Raw genomic sequence first — 21114 nt, 5'->3', positions numbered from 1 at the left:
CAGTAGGAGTACCAGCACAATCCTTCTTCTGTTATCATAATGGAAAAATTCTTTATTCTTTGAATTTACAAAACGTAAAAGATTTTTTTACAAAGTGGAGATTGAAAGACATCAAGGGTTAAATTTTCAAGCTGCGGGTTTCAAAAAGGGGAGATGTTGCCTATAGCAACCAATCAGATTCTATTTATCTTTTATTAGTATATTCTACAATATGACAGCTAGAATCTGATTGGCTGCTTTAGGCAACATCTTCACTTTTTCAAACCCACAGCTTGATAAATTTACCCCCTGATGTCTAAACCGGCTAGCGAGGTCACATATGCGCAGATCCCCTGAGAGTGGCCCGGTTAAGCTGTAAGTTAACCCTCACCACTCCGGGCCAGCACAGCAGAATATATTTTATTGATGCATTGCGTCAATAACTGAGTTTGTGTTGCTGCGATATACAGTCATTGGAAATTAGCCCCAGAACTAATTTTCAAATTTCAAAAGACAATAGGTTCAGATTTCTTCCTGTTCTTCGGCTTGAATGCCAGCTTCTAACCACTCAAGCGTGGGAAATCTTATACACTAACCATTCCCTCACTCTTGACTAGATGCAATGTTCAACATTAAGCAATCCAAAAGGGGAAAATTTTGTTGCTAATCTTGGAAGACCGGCCATTTTTTTTTATATATACTTATTAACCCATTTGCTTGTGCAAAAAAAAAAAAAAAGGGAGGGTCCATCGTCAGAAGTCTTGGTGAATTGTTTGCTTATATACTAATAACGCTACAACTCATAAAGGCATGTGATATGAACAATAATCTGTGGAGGTATATTTATATCAGTGTTTGTTTAGGACTTGTGTATTAGCACTTTTTTCAGTCACTAACTCCCCTGGTTACAGCCTAGTTGATGACTACTCTCAGACCTCCATCACTTCATAGGGAACAAAGAAGGCCAACTTGCCATTGGGTGCCAACTGATAATATGGTGGCACCTGACAGCAAGCCAATATATGCCTCACAGCAACAAGGCTGGAAGGTATAGCTAGACTTTATTTTAAAAAACCACCTGCCTCTTAAAATTAACTCTGGTTTTGGTCTAACAGAATTTTTTGGGAAAATATGTTTGGTCCATAAATGTAAAGTTTAAAGTTCAGCGTATTCCAAAATTTTAAGACTACACCTATAATATCATCTCACTTTTAGAGTGAATCAAATTGTTAGAATCTCAGCCATTTTGTAATACCGATTAGGTCATATATTCCAACATGGATTATAAATCAGGCGCGGCCAAGGGGGCACAATGCGTACCCGCTATGCACCAGGTAAACCAGCCCCCCACGTAAACATTAATGCATGCAAGGGGATTTCAAAGCCATCTGCCATTTGACTGGCCCTTGGAAGAACTCTCAATGCAGTCTGAAAATGTTAACACGATTGGTAAATGTATTTGCTTGACTAAGCTCAAATAAATCATACACAAATATGTACAGAACAACAGGGTGAAAAATCCATCTTACTAAATATGTTCTTAAGAGATTTCCTTTCAGAAGGCGGACTACATATTAGACAGGTAGTGTAGTATGGCTAAATTTGAGCCTTGTTAAAAATTAAATAAATGTAGGTTATCAACAGATGGAGGGATTTGTTTAAATAGTCTTATTGGTTCCCCCCCAGCACATCTTAAGTTGAACATTATTCTTTGCTTGACAATGTAATGTGTTATTTAAGCTTACTGAAAATGTAAACAGTAAAACCACAAGTGTAACGTTTCAGAAACACATTAATAAAGTTACCTTTAAATGAGAATGGCCCAACGCAGGGGTAAGCTATTGACATGGTTTGAACTTGCTAACAACATTAGAGTTAAGACAGTGAGGAAATAAGCCACGACCAAGGGGGTTTTGTTTTATAGTTTTACACATTCACCAGTTTATAATCAGCGTGTGGCATTTTAACTGACAAGAACCATACTTTAGTAAGATTAAAAAAAATGACAAGATCTAACAGGATATACAGAGCAGGGTTGCCAACCTATTTGTTTATTTGCTGACACACTTAAGGTGCATAAATTCCAAACAGCCACAGAGCCCATTCATATTGGTCCTCTTGTTTACACCCCAATTCACAAAAATGTCTAAGTGGTAAGCTTAAAAGATTTGTTGGTGCTCTAACCTTGAAGCAGAGGAGCCCAGGGAAAAACCTGTTTCAGCAAGCAGGTACAAGGGCTCCAATAATGGGGAGCACTTGGTCAGTGAAAACTAAGTGAGAATGCTGCTTCAATCATTGGTAAGGAAAATTATATAAATTGCAATCCTTGTACAAATAAGTACATTTGGAGCAGGAGTAAGGATCAAATCATATTTTGGTTTAAATTAATTAAGGAATCCATAGACTTCTAATAGTTTTCACAAACTTATTCTCACAACTCTATGCAATTAAAGTTTTAGAGTACTGCAAGAAAAAAAAGGCAAGGAAATAAGCACACATACAGATGCAGCTCCTCTGTTCAGAGACAGCATGGCTATAGCCAGAGGCATAAATATAAATAACTGTCCCTATCACAAAAGTTTGTATGGGTCCATACGAATACAAGCTACTCTTAGCCTTCATTGCACTGAAAATTAGAGTGAGGCCTTGACAAATGTGTTCAAATCTAGAAGTTCGCTCCAAAAAGTTAATAGCCAGATATTTGATAAAGGTGTTATATATATATATATATATATATATATATATATGTGCGGCACCAAATTATGCACAACATATATAAACAGGAGAGTGACATCTCTACAAGGGAGCACAGCTTTACACAGTAATATAATTAGGGATGTGCACCGGCGACTTTTGAGGTCTCGTGTTTTGGATCCGGATTTTCGTTATTTTTGAGGTTCGGATTTGTCTCGCAAAACACTTGACGAAAGGTCTCGGTTCGGATTTAAGGTATTGGATTCGGATTTTTTTTGAAAAAAACATAAAAAGTTTAAAAATCAAGTTTTTGGGCTTATTTTCACTCCTAGGCTATTATTAACCTCAATAACATTCAATAACAAGCATTTCCACTAATTTACAGTGTATTGTGAACACCTCACAATATAGTTATTAGTCCAAAACGTTGCAACAAGGTATCTTTCTGGACTGCGTAGAGGAGTGGGTCACCACAATATATATTAAAAACCCTGAACTTTTATGATTCGCACCAATAATTGTACCTGGACTGCGTAGAGGAGTGGGTCACCACAATATCTTAAAAACCCTGAACTTTTATGATTCGCACCAATAATTGTACCTGGACTGCGTAGAGGAGTGGGTCACCACAATATCTTAAAAACCCTGAACTTTTATGATTCGCACCAATAATTGTACCTGGACTGCGTAGAGGAGTGGGTCACCACAATATCTTAAAAACCCTGAACTTTTATGATTCGCACCAATAATTGTACCTGGACTGCGTAGAGGAGTGGGTCACCACAATATCTTAAAAACCCTGAACTTTTATGATTCGCACCAATAAATGTACCTGGACTGCGTAGAGGAGTGGGTCACCACAAGATATATTAAAAACCCTGAACTTTTATGATTCGCACCAATAAATGTACCTGGACTGCGTAGAGGAGTGGGTCACCACAATATATATTAAAAACCCTGAACTTTTATGATTCGCACCAATAAATGTATCTGGACTGCGTAGAGGAGTGGGCACTGGGCACCACAATAAAATATATAAAAAACCTTCAACAGATCTGCATTACACTACACATACGGCTGCTCCTCCATCCTCTCCATCATATACATGTTGGAGTTTTAGCGTGTGACAACCTCTTGTTTTTGATAATGTCAGTGCATTTGGAATATTTTTCAATTTGCCCCACACCACTGAATGTACTTTATCTATGATACGCAATACGCATCTATCTATCTTGACTGCGTAGTGTGGTGGCCCCGGTACACAATTTGGTACCGAGGCCACAATATAATTAAAAAACCCTCCACGTGTCGGAATTCCACCAAACAAGTATCTGGACTGCATAGTGGGGTGGCCCCGGTACCCAATTTGATACCGGGGCCACAATACCTCCTCCAAACATGCTACAGACAATTCGTCATTGAGATCCCAGACAGACAGGGTCGAAGTGTTATTGTTTGACTTTGTAAACCCAAAAAAATGTCCCTGTTGCACATAGTCGTGCAATGAAGACTGACCTTTTCATTTAAAGGCACGATCTTTAAAGTGTAGTGTTTGTAAGTCTAAGTCATATTATACTTTTGGTAAAATTGGTTTTTTTTGTTCCTCTTTATGGTAATTAATTAGTAATAGAATTAAAGTAGGAAATAGAATTAAATAGAATTAAAGTAGGAAATAGAGTGGTATAGAGTTGTAGTGTGGTATAGATAGAGTGGTCCACACAATATAATAATAAAACCCTCAACTGGTCTGAATTCCACCAAACAAGTATCTTGACTGCGTAGTGTGGTGGCCCCAGTACACAATTTGGTACCGAGGCCACAATATAATTAAAAAACCCTCCACGTGTCGGAATTCCACCAAACAAGTATCTGGACTGCATAGTGGGGTGGCCCCGGTACCCAATTTGATACCGGGGCCACAATACCTCCTCCAAACATGCTACAGACAATTCGTCATTGAGAGACCCCAGACAGACAGGGTCGAAGTGTTATTGTTTGACTTTGTAAACCCAAAAAAATGTCCCTGTTGCACTTGCACATAGTCGTGCAATGAAGACTGACTTTTTCATTTAAAGGCACGATCTTTAAAGTGTCAGAAAGAGAGAGAAGACACAGGAGAGGAGAGTTGTAGCTGGGGACCTGGGGTGGAAGCTCCCAGGCTCCCCCAGCATTGCCTGGAAGTCTGAGCGTGGTGACTGAGCCAGGGCAAGGAATGTGTGCCCTGGATGAGGGGGAGAACTCCATGCCACTATAGTGAACCCAAGAGAGAGGGGGACACTGCACATGGAAGAGGCCCTGGAGTGAGGGCTGCTACAAGAGGCATGGTAGCTGTAGTGTCAGATCCTGAGGCTGAGAGTACACAGAGTGACGTGTCAGAGCACAGGAGACATTATCCCCGCAGAGGAGGGATGAGCTGCAGTTGAGAGGTATGTTGTTGAAATAGGACATGCACACTTTAACAAACCAATCATTTCAGCGACAGGGCCTACCAAACAACTTTGACTGAAATGATTGGTTTGTTTGGGCCCCCACACCAAAAAAGCTATTCATCTCTCCCTGTACAGACTAAACAGGCTCTACTGAGGCAAGATGTCGTCCTCATCCTCAACCTCTGATTCCTCTCCCCCTACAGTGTCTACTTCCTCCTCATCACACATTATCAATTCGTCCCCGCTGGACTCCACAACCACAGGTCCCTCTGTAGTATCTGGAGGGCAGTGCTGTACTTCATTGAGGAATTGATTATTCATTTTTATAAACATCATTTTTTCAACGTTGTGAGGAAGCAACCTCCTTCGCCGCTCACTGACCAGGTTCCCCGCTGCAATAAAAACTCTTTCTGAGTACACACTGGAGGGGGGACAACTCAGGTAAAATAGAGCCAGTTTGTACAGGGGCTTCCAAACTGCCTTTTTTTCCTGCCAGTAACAATATGGACTGTCTGACATGTCTACTTGGATGGTGTCAGCAAAGTAATCATCCACAATTTTTTCTATTGTCACAGCATCCAATGCAGCGAGAGTAGACATGTCTGCAATGGTTGGCAGGTCCTTCAGTCCGGACCAGATGTTATCAGCATCCCCGCCAGTGCCTCTTTTGGGAAAACTGAGCTTTTTCCTCGCAGCCATAGATGTGGAAGAAAATGAGGGTGGAGCTGTTGGCATGTCACGGTCCTCTTCAGAGGACAATCTCCTGACCAGCAGGTCTTTGCACCGCTGTAGATTTGTGTCCGCCGGAAACAGAGACACAACATACGCTTTAAACCGAGGATCGAGCACGGTGGCCAGAATGTATTCCTCTGACTTTAAAAGAGTGACCACCCTCGGATCCTGGCAAAGCGTACGAAGGGCTACATCCACAAGAGCTACATGCTTGCTGTAATCGCAATGGCTTACCAGCTCCTCCCTCACTTTCTCCAGCTGCTTCTGCAACAGCCTGATCAGGGGAATGACCTGACTCAAGCTGGCAGTGTCGGAACTGACTTCTCGTGTGGCAAGTTCAAATGGCTGCAGAACCTTGCACAACACGGAAATCAGTCTCCACTGCGCTTGACTCAGGCGCATCCCCACTCCTTTGCCTATGTCGTAGGTGGCTGTGTAGGCCTGAATGGCCTTTTGCTGCTCCTCCATCCTCTGCAGCATATAGAGGGTGGAGTTCCAGCGCGTCACAACCTCTTGTTTGAGGTGATGGCAGGGCAGGTTCAAGCTTTTTTGATGTGCCTCTAGTCTGCGGTAGGCACTGGCTGAATGCCGAAAGTGTCCAGCAATTTTGCGGGCCACCGCAAGCATCTCCTGCACACCCCTGTCACTCTTGAGGTAATGCTGCACCACCAAATTAATGGTGTGGGCAAAACATGGGACGTGCTGGAAATTGCCCATATTTAATGCCCGCACAATGTTACTGGCATTGTCTGACACCACAAATCCCCATGAGAGTCTAAGTGGGGTAAGCCACTGGGAGATAATTTCCCTCATTTTCTCTAATATGTTGTCAGCGTTGTGCCTCTTATTAAAGCCTGTAATGCACAATGTTGCCTGCCTTTGCATGAGCAGCCATTTTGTAGATGCTGCTACTGATGCAGCTGTTGCTGTTGCTGCGGAAGGGGATGCATCTACCCAGTGGGCTGTCACAGTCATATAGTCCTTCGTTTGCCCAGAACCACTTGTCCACATGTCCGTGGTTAAGTGGACAGTGGGTACAACCGCATTTTTAAGAGCACTGAGGACACTTGATCGTACTTCTCTGTACATTTTTGGTATCGCCTGCCTAGTGAAGTGGAATCTCGAGGGGATTTGGTACCGGGGACACAATACCTCCATCAACCCTCTAAATCCCACTCCACTGATGGCGGACACCGGGCGCACGTCTAACACCAACATTGCAGTTACAGCCGCAGTTATACGCTTTGCAATAGGGTGACTACTATCGTATTTGGTGGTCATGGCAAACGACTGTTGGACGGTCAATTGTTTGGTGAAAGACTTAGCGGTCTTACGACTTCCCCTCTGGGAAGATGACCGACTAACAGCAGCAACAGCAGCAGTGGCAGTAGTAGGCGTACCGCTGCAGGATTCCTCGGATGAATCCCGTATTGAGGAGGACTCAGTCTGGCTGCTGACTTGGGCTGCAGGACTGAATCTGATGGAGATTGTGGAGGAAGTTGACGAGGAGGGTGTTGCTGGTGTGTATCCAACTGGACCACGGGATTTAGGTGTCCCTGTACCGATGAGGGTCCTAGCCCCAGTTCCTGAACTAACCACTGAACTATGAAGGTTATTCAGGTGACGTATAAGGGAGGATGTTCCTAGGTGGGCAAGATCCTTACCCCTGCTTATTTGAGCTTTACATAAGCTACATATTGCCATACATTGGTTGTCTGGATTTGGATAAAAATAACTCCAGACCGAAGAGGTGCATTTTTTGGTCTTCTGACCAGGCATGACGATGGGCTTTTTCATCCCATGGACATCAGCTGTTTCCCCCCCTGGTGCCTCATTTACAATAACCACATCACCATCCTCATCATCAAGTTCCTCCACAGCGCCAGCTACATCATCAATAGCCTCCTCCCGAGCCACCTCTTCCCGTACAGTGATGGGAAGGTCAGGCTTGACAACCACCAACACCCTTGGACTCGCCTTGGGGATTTGTGATAATTTCTCTTTAGAAGGCAGAGTTGTTTGCTGTTTTGTTGCTGACAGCATAACTCTCTTCAATTTTTTGTAGGGGGGGGGAGGAGGAGGAGGGCTAAGATCCGTGGGTGAAGCTGAACCACTAGTCATGAACACGGGCCAGGGCCTAAGCCGTTCCTTGCCACTCCGTGTCGTAAATGGCATATTGGCAACTTTACGTTTCTCCTCAGATGATTTTAAGTTTCTCTTTTTGCTACTTTTTCTTAACTTGGGCTTTTTGGATTTTACATGCCCGGTACTACGAGATTGGGCATCGGGCTTGGAAGACGACGTTGATGGCATTTCATCGTCTATGTCATGACTAGTGGCAGCAGCTTCAGCATTAGGAGGAAGTGGGTCTTGATCTTTCCCTACTTTATCCTCCAAATTTTTGGTCTCCATTATATGTAGCACAAGATACTGCAGAATGTGTGAACTTGGTAATATTGCAGTACCAATGGACTTATACTGCTGGATTGGTTTTGCAAATTTGGTTATAATTATTATTTTTTATTTTTTTTTTAAATTTTTTATTTTTTTTTACTTTTTTCTTATTTTTAAAAAACTTGGGAATAGTGGGGAAATAACTATGCCCTTAGAAGCACAGAGCACAGGACACAGCACCACTGGACTGAACAGGACACGGCACAGGACCCAGCAGCACTACGGAACTCAGCAGGACAGAGCACAGGACACAGCACCACTGGACTGATACTGCAGAATGTGTGAACTTGGTAATATTGCAGTACCAATGGACTTATAATGCTGGATTGGTTTTGCAAATTTGGTTATAATTATTATATATTTTTTTTTTTTTTAAATTTTTTATTTTTTTTTACTTTTTTCTTATTTTTTAAAAACTTGGGAATAATGGGGAAATAACTATGCCCTTAGAAGCACAGAGCACAGGACACAGCACCACTGGACTGAACAGGACACGGCACAGGACCCAGCAGCACTACGGAACTCAGCAGGACAGAGCACAGGACACAGCACCACTGGACTGATACTGCAGAACACAGCACAGCACAGCACAGCACAGCACTAAACAGCACTAAACAGCACAGCACTAAACAGCACAGAGGACCACCTAACACACCCTCCCTCTACCCTGATCAATGCCCGAGTGAAGATGGCGGCGACTAGCGGGGAATTTATAGGATCCGAGTATCGCGAGATCCGACAACGGGATTATGAGTCAGAGCCTCAGTTTCACTTTTGAATTTGGCGCCAATACCCGGATCTGTCTCGGATCCGACTCGGATCCGCAACGTTCGGGTGGGCTCGGATTTCAGAAATCCGAGTGCGCTCATCCCTAAATATAATAGAACTGAAATATCTGCAAAATTTCAATACAATGCAATAGTCAATACCTGGTGAGAAGCATCAATAGATAGCCACATCTGGTGACACAAATACGGAGCACAGATATTGGGGCTTGTAAAGTCTAGCTAGAAATTATAGAATTTTTGAGGCAAATAAAATAAAGTATTATTTATTTATTATTGTACAAAGACCCTAAACACAAGCCTTCCACTGTTCAAATAAGCCATCCTCCAATCTTATGAAAAAGCTATTCACCTATATTAACTATAGCACTTTCCCGCCCTGAATTCCAGCAGCAAGAGTTATGGACAGAACAGAACACTATGCCGCCAGCTAGCGATAGCTGCTTTGGGACTTGGAAGGAAGGACAAATTTAAAGCTGTACACCAGGTTAAAGTAAACATTAGACTTTAGCCTTCCCATTAATGAACAAGGAACTGCATCTTAAGAAGCTACAAGCCAAGTGAAACTGTTTTTGTCCTTTTACCCACAACCATTTTCAGAAACCATTTTAGAAAGGTATTCAAGCACCTTTTGTACGACAGCAACAGTAGAGTCCCAAGAAAAACTGTTTCAATAAGCAGTTCAAATAAGGGAGAGGAACAGCTTGTTTCATATAGAACGTTTAAAAATCGGGAGAGCAACTTTAAAGTTGGAAGGCAAAGTGGGGGTGCTAGGTGCCTGGACACTCGTGGAACCAACAAAATTTTGCAGCCATGGCTCACAGGAATTTGTTATTGTAAATCAATGACTGCACCAGTAACATAATTGACAGTGTGAAAATTGTCTAAAATTTTACATAATCTCTATCTTTAGGAGATGCCTAATCTGTACATAGCAAGAAGGAAGTTGGCCGTCTGCCTGTGGTACAGTGAACTCAAATTAAGCAGATCTCAAATCATCATGGGAAATGCCTTTGCTCAATACATTTCAGCCAAATGTTGTTGAGATTCTATTTTTGGGTGTTTCAATAAAGTACAGTGAATACAAATAACAGTCTTCACAGGTATTGCTATAATATACTTGCTTACACTAAGGATAAGACTACTGCCTAGGCTTTAAATTCAGTTGCACCCTAAGGTCACATACCTAATGGCATTAAAATTGTTTTTTAATGCATGAAAATGCAAGTAATTATGCAGGTAGACCACAATGTGCTTTTGCAGGTGTTCAATAATTGCTTTATGGAGCGTTTACATGCATGCTTCATATACCTTTAGATGTATGTACATACGTTTGGTCATATGTATTTGGATGTGGTGATCTATTGGTTGTTTTTTGGTTTTGTTTTTTTGCTTTTTAAACAAGCAACTTTGACAAAACAGGAAGCATTTCTCTTGTTTACAATGTGTTGCCATTGCAATGCATAGGTTTTTTTAACTGCACCGACACATTGAAGACTTTGAAATAGAACAGGCATTAAAAATAATGTATGGAAAAATTGCATGGAAAAATTCAAGTATGTATGCTCACATCAAGCATAGTGGCTCTTATTTTCATATCAGATTACATTTAATGGTCATTAAAAAAAAAAAGCGTGGAAATGCATAATTTTAACCATCTGTGGGTATAAAGTCTTAAAAGTTATTTGAGGACTAAAGCTGAGAAAACCCTGGTTTAAAGCATTTATAGTAATAGTTGTAAAACAAACAAACAAACAAAAAAAAGCATTGCAAAAAGTCATAACAGTGATCTACACATGCATTTATAGTGTAGGCTGCTTTTGTTTAAAATTGTCTGTTTTAATTGAGTATCTTATTGAAATTTGCACAAAGTAATGAAACTTGCTACAGCCAAAACATGAACTATTCTAGTATCAGTGGAGTTTCATAAAATATGGTATGAGTGTCATGGAGCATAAAACATCTGGTACATGCTAGCACAGAAAGCAGTTTTCATGTATGCAATTAATGCAAGTCATGTAGAGAACCCTAATAATAATTACATGAAAAAAATTCTCAGTGTACACTCATACTCTACATTCACGTACTTTCCCCATTTTTTAATTTCCTAGAAGCACATCATACTTATAATGGTTAATCTGAAAGCTCATATATTATCGGTTTCAAAGAAATAAACATGAGTATTTACCACATAAGGCATTTTGTGCTCAGAGTTTAGCTTACAGGTTACATCAGCATCATATACAACTTCTGCAGGACAGCTGAACAGAGCTAGTTGGAGGCTGAATATCCTTACATTTCATTTGATTGTTTAGGGAATAAATTGTTTAACTTATAGTTAATCTTCTATTCAAAGGATCATTTACACCTAAACCCATGTGTAATGTGTTACAGCCGCAAAATCATTGCTTTCCATGCAACTCATTGGACTGAACTCACCTTATGGGTCATCCACTTTGTAACACCTGCCCTTATGTCAGTTTTGGCCTGTGTTTAAGAGGACATCCTCTTTGCATAAAAATCTGTATTGTACCGCCTTAGAATATTAATCTAATCTCATCCATTTTTCACTGTGATAATTTAGTCCACTAATATGGCCAAAAGAAATTTAAACTCTTGGCACCAGAGGCGTAACTAGACATTTGTGGTCCCCTTAGCAAAGTTTTGTAAGGGCCCAATTTCACATCATTGATGAAAAATTCACATATACAAACTGGGTTTTGACAGGGAACGTCCCCCCCACCCTCAGCTTTGGGCACCATAACAGCTGCACCCCTTGTTACACCTTTGCCCCACACTGTCAGCTGCAGTTGACATTACAAGTTAGAAAAAAGTTTTATTTACAATACATCGACTCCATCCTTTAGACCAAATATAAACGCATTGACATAGTAGATGCAAATATACTATTAGAAGGACAATCTATATTTCAGTTATAATTTACTATTAGCATGTCCACTGTTACAGTAAAACCATTAGCAATCTTATCATGCAGTTCATAGTGCATATTGCTTTAAAGGGACAATATTATATCAATAATTGAAGTCCTATTAACTGAACACCATCACATTCTGAAAATGTACCCTAACTTGTATAAAAAGCGATTTTACTCAAAGACAAATTGATGAAAACGCTGAAGACAATAAAGTCAGACGCAAAATGTTTATGTAGCCGCTTTCCACAATAGTACAAATAGAGAAGTGGGTTAAGAGTACTGGGAAGAACATGTCATGTACCCAACCAAAAGAACTTTAAATGTAATTATTTTTTATGTGCAAAGAAAGTTTTTTTACTTTTTAATGCTCATCCCTGAAAATGGTTTAGAAAGTTCAAAATAAGGTGCAGCATTTTACTTGGCTTAATAAGGATCAGATTGGCCTTTTGGAACATCAATAAAGTGTACATAACAAAACAAATAAACCATTTCCAGAAATTAGAAAAATATTTATTTTTACATGAATGAGGACATAAATTGGAATATTGTTCATACATATTTTAAAACAATAAGCGGAAAGATTAAAATGTTGACTTATTTGGCATAGCTACAGATGTTCTTCAACAATGTATTTAGTCTCCAGTTACTGCTCCTCCCAAAAGAGACTTAATGTCAGCATAAAAAGCCAGATATTTCTTGCTGTGAGTCACAATGCATTCCACTCAACAGCTGATCTACTACACTTCCACACAAATCAGTTGTTTTCCCAATGTATACCCTCCAGTATGCAAAATACAAAAATGTACAGTTGTGCAGCAGATTCACATGCTCCAACTCCGATTGTAAAACTTCACCAGGACATAATTAGGAATTCTCTTAATATCGGCAGACAATTGAAAAATATCAGCAGCAGTTGGCTGGCAACTAAAGGGGGTCTATAATTACTATTTATGGTTTTCTATGTTGACATAGAAATGAAGGGCTCATATATCCTTGTTTTAGAATTGTAACTAGAATTTCCACTCCTGTTACATCGAGATTACAAAAACTAGTGGGTAGGGAGAGACACTTGCTGCTGTCCAAACAGCTCTTCACATGCAGCAGTAATATGTGGCATTCATTGGCTGAGCAAATGTCATATCCCATGGATGTCCGAAAACGAGAGCGAGGGAAAAAAAAATGGTTGAGTAATATGTACTGGATGTTAAAATATATTAAAATATTTCCCATCATTCTGAATTATGGCTTTTTACTAGGCATCAACAAACCCACCCATAACATTTAACATTTGCTATAGAACAGGGAGTTCTCTGTTATTACAGACAAAAAGGTGTTACTGTGTAGTATTGCAGTTTTTAACAGTATGGGCAAGATACATAGGCAGAGAATTCTAGTGTTATTACTGTGCTGGTTGCCAACTTTGCATGGGTACTTCTACTGAGCCATGAAAGACTATTAAACATCTCTTTGAATTACCATGTGGGCTCACTAAACCACAGATAATGTATGCTAGGCCAGATAATCGAATTGGCAGGAGGTCATAGCCAGTGAATGTTTTAACTATTTTATTTAATACAACTTTTTAAATATAATAGATAGATATTAGCCATAAGTACACAATTTAAAAGCTTGGTGCACTTGTGAGAAAATTTCCAAATATGTATTTTTCTTCAAGAGTAAACAGAAAGGTAGATCACCAACATATTTCTAGGCTTGAGCTAGTTGAAAAAAGTGGAAAAAGCATGAAGATAGGGTTTTCCCCTGTCCTAGGAGACGTATGCTGGCCACACATGGGTCAATTTAATCACTTTGAATTAACAACACATGGATGGCAAAATTGAAGTTATACAGTTGTGCTTGGGTCCAATAATCCAAAAGCACAGGGCAACATACTGTGATCAAAAGATAGCCAGATAAACAGGACAATAGCAATCCTCTGTCGGCTATATTTATAGTCTAGCCCGAACATGATTCAATAAATTTCTATTGCATCATTGTCCGGTATTGCGCTTGTCTTTTGTGATATTTCCAACATGTATGTTTCCAGGATTATTTGTTTTAAGCATGTAGTAATTCTTAGTAGTTTTCAACTTTAACAATGTTTTGGGTCCTTGCATCCTCTCTTTGCAAGATGCGTCCTGGGAATTTCAGATAATGTCTCGTCATTACAACACATTTAATGGAACACAGGTCAACTAAGCAGCAGCAGTAATTTTGTGTACTGTACCGCCTATATAAACCCATTCCAAGATCATCAATTTGAGGATCCAGAGACATTGTGAATTTACAATATGTTTCTATATCATTAATATAATAAGTGTGCATGCATTGTTTTAGTTGATTAAGGTAGTTAAACAGATTAGTATAAAAAGATCATAGGTGAGATAAGAAATCATGGAGTGAATGAAACCCTTTTATTTTCTAAAACATTCATGAACTTTGTTTGTTGAAAACAGCTGTCAGGGTAACGCTTAATAATATATTTTACCATTGTAGTTTATATCTGAAAGTTAAGATTTTGAGGTTTAGTTTTTGTTTTAGAAACAAACAAAAAAAAATCCCCTTTGTCCCTTCTTATACGTCAAAGAAACAATTATTAACAAAATTCTCTATGCGGTCACTAAATGCTACATTGGAGATCTTCGTTGTACATACATGGAGACACTGGGGTAGACATTGTGCAGAGCAAGAGATTCAACACCCATATGTCTATCCTTGCTGGTTACCACTTGAAATTGACTCCGGCGCTGGGGGAGTTAAATCACAGGCGTTAGGCGCCGCAAGAAAGGTTTTTAATAAAAATACTTAAAAAATGAATAAAAATGTTTTTTTAAGATGTGCGCTGCAGCGCTCACCGAGTAGCACCCAGCACTGCAGTATGTTAGGGGTTAAGCACCGGCGCTAGTGACCTACAGAATAGACCCAGTACCACCGGCTCTGCCCGCTACCCAGCAGCTCTGGCCAGTGGGATAGGCCAGGGGGGATCCATTTACAACAACCCTGATCTATAGGACGAGGTCAGCGGTACCAGCCCAGGTACACAAGCAGCGTCAGTCACCCCGAAGAAAACCCAGGGACCTCTGGCATGTCCCGCACCCTTCGTTGGTGGGAAAAGCAGGGTACTTAAAAAAAAAACACAAAAACTCACATGATGGAGGCGCCAGTGTCCGTCTTCCCTACTCTCTGCTCCATTTGCACTGAATGTCAGGCGCAACGTCATCACTTCACGCCCGACATTCAGTGAGGAGCGGTGCAGAGAGGACACAGAAAGACAGAAGAGAAGAAAAGCAAAGAGATGAAAAAAGGCAATACAAAGGTAAGTAAAGAAACGGAGGCAAGGGAAGGAAAGCAGAAAGGCACCGAGTGATCCAGAAAGGGGGGGGGGGGGGGGGCAGCATGGCACACTGTGATGAAGGAGGGGGTGGAGCAGCATGGCACAGTGTGATGGAGAAGGGGGGGGAGCAGCATGGTGCAGTGTGATGGAGAGGGGGGGCAGCAGCATGGCGCAGTGTGATGAATGAAGGAGAGAGGGGCAGCTTGGCACAGTGTGATGGAGAGGGGGGGAGCAGCATGGCACAGTGTGATGAAGGAGATTGGGGGAGAAGTGTGATGAAGGGGGCCAGGAGAAGGGGGGGGGGAAGCAGCATGAGAGCACAGTGTGATCATAAGGAGGCACAGCGTGGTGATGATGAAGGGGCACAGTAATGTGTGTGTGTGTGATGGCAGAGGAGGCTTGTGGCAATGTAGTGTGTATGATGGCACAGGGGGCTTGTGGCAATGTAGTATGTGTGAGGTAGGTGGTGACTAAATGGGTACTATTTTGTTTGTGGGGTGATGGTGGAGCAATTTAATAGTGGGGACTATTAATTTATGATGGGTGCTTTAGGGGCTATTGAATGTGGGGGTGAGTTTGGGAAGAATGCGGTCTCTTTATTAAATGTGACTATGAATTCTTTAATGGCAGTGATGGTTGCAGGAAATAGTATTTACATTTCATAAATATACCTATTAATTTATTGCTGGGGCTGTTTGGAGGGAGGGAAACAGGTTTCTTTATTAAATGGGAATACTATTATTTTAATGTTGGGGCTGGAGGAAGGCCTAATTATTAATCGTGGGTGCTATTGATTTAACACTGGGGCTGGTTGGAATTTTCTAAATGTACCCATATTTTTCCCCAAATAGGGCCCCCAACATTCCAGGACCCAGACAAGCCGCAACTAAAGAAACCTGCAGCCACAGGTGGTGAAAGTGACAAGAACAGGTAGGAGAGAGCAGGACAGTGTGTCAAGTGTTCTGATTCTAGTGAGACAATCCCAATTTTTGGTGACTGTTCTGCCCAATGTTAAAGACACTGCATTCTTTAAATACTACACTACGGTGTTAGATGTCCTTCATGTGCTTACCAGACCCCCTCAGGTGGTTTGGTTAAGCCTCTCTAGTGGCTGGCCACACCCCCTCTGGTGGACCTCTTCCATTGTATTCCCCCCTGTGAATGTGAATTGGGGGCACTTATGTGAGGCATAATATGAATTGGGGGGCATTATTGTGGTATGATATGAACTAGGGACTCTACTATGTGGTATGTTATGAATTTTGGGAAGGACTATTTACCACAGCATTAACTGGGCCTCTACTATGAGGTCCCTGTCCCGCTGTCCTGAATGTCAGGAGTGCTGGGACATATGTCACACTCCGACGGGTGGGCACTCACACTTCTGCCAGTGGTGTACACAGCAATGTAGGGTTTTTTCTGTAGGCAGGTGGCTTAACGCTTTTCACCTGCTAGACACGCCCCAATGATGCACAGCCACTCCCCCAATTGTATGATGCAACGTCGCAATTTTGTTTTTGCCATGCTCAACTATAAGGGGAGCCCCATGAAGATGCTGTACTGGCACCCTGAATTCCTCTTGGCAGCCCTGGCTACTGCTGTCCAGGTCATGCCATACACACTAGTCAGGAAATAGAAGGATCTGCACATGATGAAAACTGCAGCACACTATTTAACCCCATCTGCTGTACTTGTAAAATCATTATTTTTTTGTACTAGCATTAGTCAACTTTTAGACCAGGCTCAAGGTGGCATCAATGTTTATTTCACTTTATCCCAAAAATGGAAATCATATCTCAAACTGCTTATTATTGTTCTACATTTGTTCATCCAAAATTTCACTATTTTTCTAAGACCTTCTAACAGCCATGGAGCCAGTAGTTGTCATAATATTTTTACTTCTGTGACAGATCTTTGCTATTTATTTTCATACAGCCCTGTCAGAGTATATGGCAGGAAGCAGAAGGTGCTTTAGACTACTAGCCAAATACTTTGTATTTTCAGATAACGGAATGTAGCAATTCCACAATAACAAAGATAAAAAACCATCACAAAACCTCAGATGTGTGAACATGTTCTTATTTCTTATGGTACGAATTATATAGAACATAACTGTTAAAAACAAAAATCTGACAAACTAGTGTAAGCAGATTTATATGCACTTTTACTTTCTGTAAAGCTTTGCCTTTATAAACCATATTAGAAAAGCATTACATAGTGCATTATAAAGATGTACTAGTATGTGTTAAAATTGGGTAAACATTTCCACATAAAGATTAACACACATCTGACAATGCAGTGTAATATTGACTGCAGATTTTGAAAGCTTTTCATGCTTGTAAAAGTTAAATTCGGACATTTACCTTTTTTCCTTTTTGAAAAATGTGCATATAGCTTTAGATATGCATGTTAACTCATTCACACATACTTCCAAATTTATGAAAAATATTTGTTTTATATTTACGTGTAAATGGGTTCTCAATCACAAAATCCTTTCCATTGATTCATTCATTCTAAGCTTGTCATTGCATTACTAAAACAAGAACATATTTATACAAGAGTAAATGCTTAAAACAAAACAATAAAAAAAATACACTGTAAAGTTATTGATTGTTGTATTATTTAATGTCACTCTTGGTGTAAGAATCTATAAGTAGGGTTGGTGGAAACTGGCTTGTTGCCCCCTCCCCCCTTTTTTGGGCAAACCCCAGGTACCGTCATACACACCCCCTCTAGCACTCCCCTACCCAGCTTGGCACACTAGACAACCACCCAGGTCCACCTAGTGGTAGTGCCAGTCCTCTCTATAAGGAAGCCGCTTGTTAAAGAAGTTATGGTCTGGCAGAGGTTCAGAAAATGATCTAAGTAACTGTCAAAAATTGCAAATGTGTCATTATGTCACAAAAGGAAAATATTAATGTATACATGTAAAAATACATCCATGCAAAAATATCATATCTAAGAGTTTACATACTTAAGATATGTGGAGCAAAGTAAAGGATTCCCCAAACACATAGTTTTAAGTGTGAAGTCAGCTCCATTCCTATTATAAAGAGTGATGAGACTCCTCTCAGGAAGCATAATTGCAGAAGCAGTAGATAGTAGGTTATCAACTCCCAGTCAGCAGTCTCCCACTATGCCGTCACTTTTGCACTCCTAAGGAGGGAGCACACAGTGATATACAGACTAATCATTCTTGACCAAGTAGATAAAGGAGGAGGGAGAGCTCTTCGTCCCATGTAACGCCTCTGCTCCCGCTGTCAGTCACTGCTGCACTCCTCATACAGTGCTAGAGCACGGTGATGGCATTTCTCCTTCAAGGACCATACATGAGAAGTGCAACTCTGGGGGTTCTGAGGAGAAGTGGTATGGCCTGGTGGGGTAGGCAGGTCAAAAATGAAAAACACAAGTGGCAGATGAGGTAGTAAATGTTAAATTATTCATAAAGATGGCATAGCTTCAACATTATTAATACATTGAGAAGTAAGCCCTGTACTGTAGAAAAGGATATTCAAAGTCACCAAGGAATTCTGTGACCAACTAGAGGCCCCAGAACTCCCAATCTGCAGCGAATAGATAACAGTGCAAATTACATTAACCTTTCTGATATTACATTTTTAAAATAAGTCATAAGATTTGAACTACGGGTAATACAACTTTTTTCCCCCAAACATGTGAGATAAGAGAAAAAAACAAAATTGATAAAAGGGAGGACAATTTGGTTTTCAAGAAGCACCTATTGTGCATGTCTGATCCTGCTACTATTATGTAAATTACAAAGTACCACTCATTTATATCGCCTCTTATTTTGAAGAGTTTTATGACTAAATTTATTGTGCAGTTATATATGCAGTTTACAATCTACTATATAAAAGCCTAGTGGCATGTGTCTGTGTGTGAAAAAAAACAACCAAGCTGCAGCGCCACCTGCTGGGCGAAGTTATACACTCACCTAATAAATTCTTTAGTGTGTGTGTAAAAAAAAAAAAATCAGAAAGGGCTGAAATTTGGTATACTAAGATGTTTTTAATTTGTTAATTTAATTTGTTAATTGTTAAAAGTGTTTATAACAATTTAAAAAAAATATATATATATTTCTTGAAGGAGAAGTGACAGTTGGGAGTGGTTGGTGGTTGCCGAGGGTGACAGTTGGGAGTGATTGGTGGTTGCCGGGGGTGACAGAGCGAGAGGAGTGTGATACTCAGGACCGCTGAGAGAGATCCCTGTGTCTGGATAGACATCTGGATAGATGTGGCGATAAACATGAAGGATGAGGTGATGGAGAAAAATGATGAGGTGGTGACATGTGGACAAAACCACGTTAAAAAATGGCGCTTGCGTCGGGAAGTAACGCTCTTCCCCTGAGGAGGACTGGCCTAGCCCCAAATGCATGACAAGAACCTTTTTAACACCTAAGTAGCTTGATTTGACTAGAATGCATGAGTATCATGCACGGGTTAACTTGTGTTATATATTGTTTAAAAGCCTATACAGAAGAAGGTAATTGTCAGACTATGTATGGAAGATTCTATAGCCTTTTATAAATACATTTCAACAGAATGTACAATTTTGAAGGCAAAACACCTAGATAACAGCTGCATATTGAAAGTGTTATCGGGTAAAAACCATTATTGCTTAGTTCAGACATCACAACTCACCAATTATAAAGTTATTTTACAGAAATTTATAAGAGTATTATGTCATATGTATTCCTGTAAAATCTGTATAAACAGAGACAATTCATTTTGCCGTTAGGACCAGTTATTTACAATAAGGAATTGCCCACTCACTACAAGAGCTCTGTGCGGGAATGATCAGAATCACAGCATGACCTCTACCAACACACTTTGTTCACTTTATGTTGACCTCTTTTAAGACATTCAACTTACAGAAAGAGACTTGCTCAAAATTGTATGCATACTGAACAGGTTCACTAATTTATGTGTGCAACAGAAATTTAAATTTTCAGTCGCTTACTAAATACCATCATTTATTTGTGATATCTGACTTTTGTGAATTATATATTCCACTCTCTGTATAAAACCACACTAAAAATAGCCTTGTGTCTTCTTATGGTCACAGATTATATCAGAAACTTCTAAAATTGTCTTTATGAACCCACTACAATTGTCTCTTCTGTCAAGAAATTCCTATTGCCGACACATTTCACATATATTTACATATATTTTTATTTTTTTTCATGGGTTTGGCAGTAACAAGTTATGGTTGTGAACTGACCAGCAATGTCTGCAAGGTTAAAACTTATATACCTGACTTTATGTTTGATCTACGCTTTTGCTTGATCTACATGTATAGGGTCATGTAATAAAAACAAATTGTAAAAAAAAAAATGGGCAGCATGCTCCCAGCCCCTAAACCCTTAATCAGTCCCAGTGCTAGAGAGTCTGGGTCTGTTTCCACGATGGCAGGGAGGCCACAATTTTTTTTGCCATGCATCTTCTGGAGGATTATTTGGGTTTTTTCAAGCTGCACGAAAAGATTTTTAAAAAAAAAATTTTTTTTTTTTTTAATACATGCTTGTAATATTTTATGGGGTGTTTCTGGACAGCCATGAACCCTCAGATTACTTTGTATGAGTTAAAACTTTAAATATTTGATCCCTGTCTAAATCTTAAAAGATTGGATTGTTTACAGGTGAAGAACCTGGTGGATGAGGAGTATTACTGTTTTTTGGGTTTTTTTTATAAATAAATTTAGTGTTAAAATGAGATGTCTGGTCTATTTAAATTGAGTTTCGGGGCGCTACAGGTC

At 40.1% G+C, this 21114-nt stretch overlaps 1 protein-coding gene across 1 annotated transcript in view; it reads right to left on the bottom strand.

Moving 5' to 3' along the window:
- The window catches only part of ATP10A (ATPase phospholipid transporting 10A (putative)), a 102826-nt gene that overhangs the window by 66111 nt on the left and 15601 nt on the right, over positions 1 to 21114 (bottom strand). The gene's annotated exons all lie outside the window — the stretch shown is intronic.

This window comes from Mixophyes fleayi, chromosome 2, assembly GCF_038048845.1.
Source record: "Mixophyes fleayi isolate aMixFle1 chromosome 2, aMixFle1.hap1, whole genome shotgun sequence".
Classification (NCBI taxonomy): domain Eukaryota; kingdom Metazoa; phylum Chordata; class Amphibia; order Anura; family Limnodynastidae; genus Mixophyes; species Mixophyes fleayi.
This window is presented reverse-complemented; position numbering and strand designations above follow the sequence as displayed.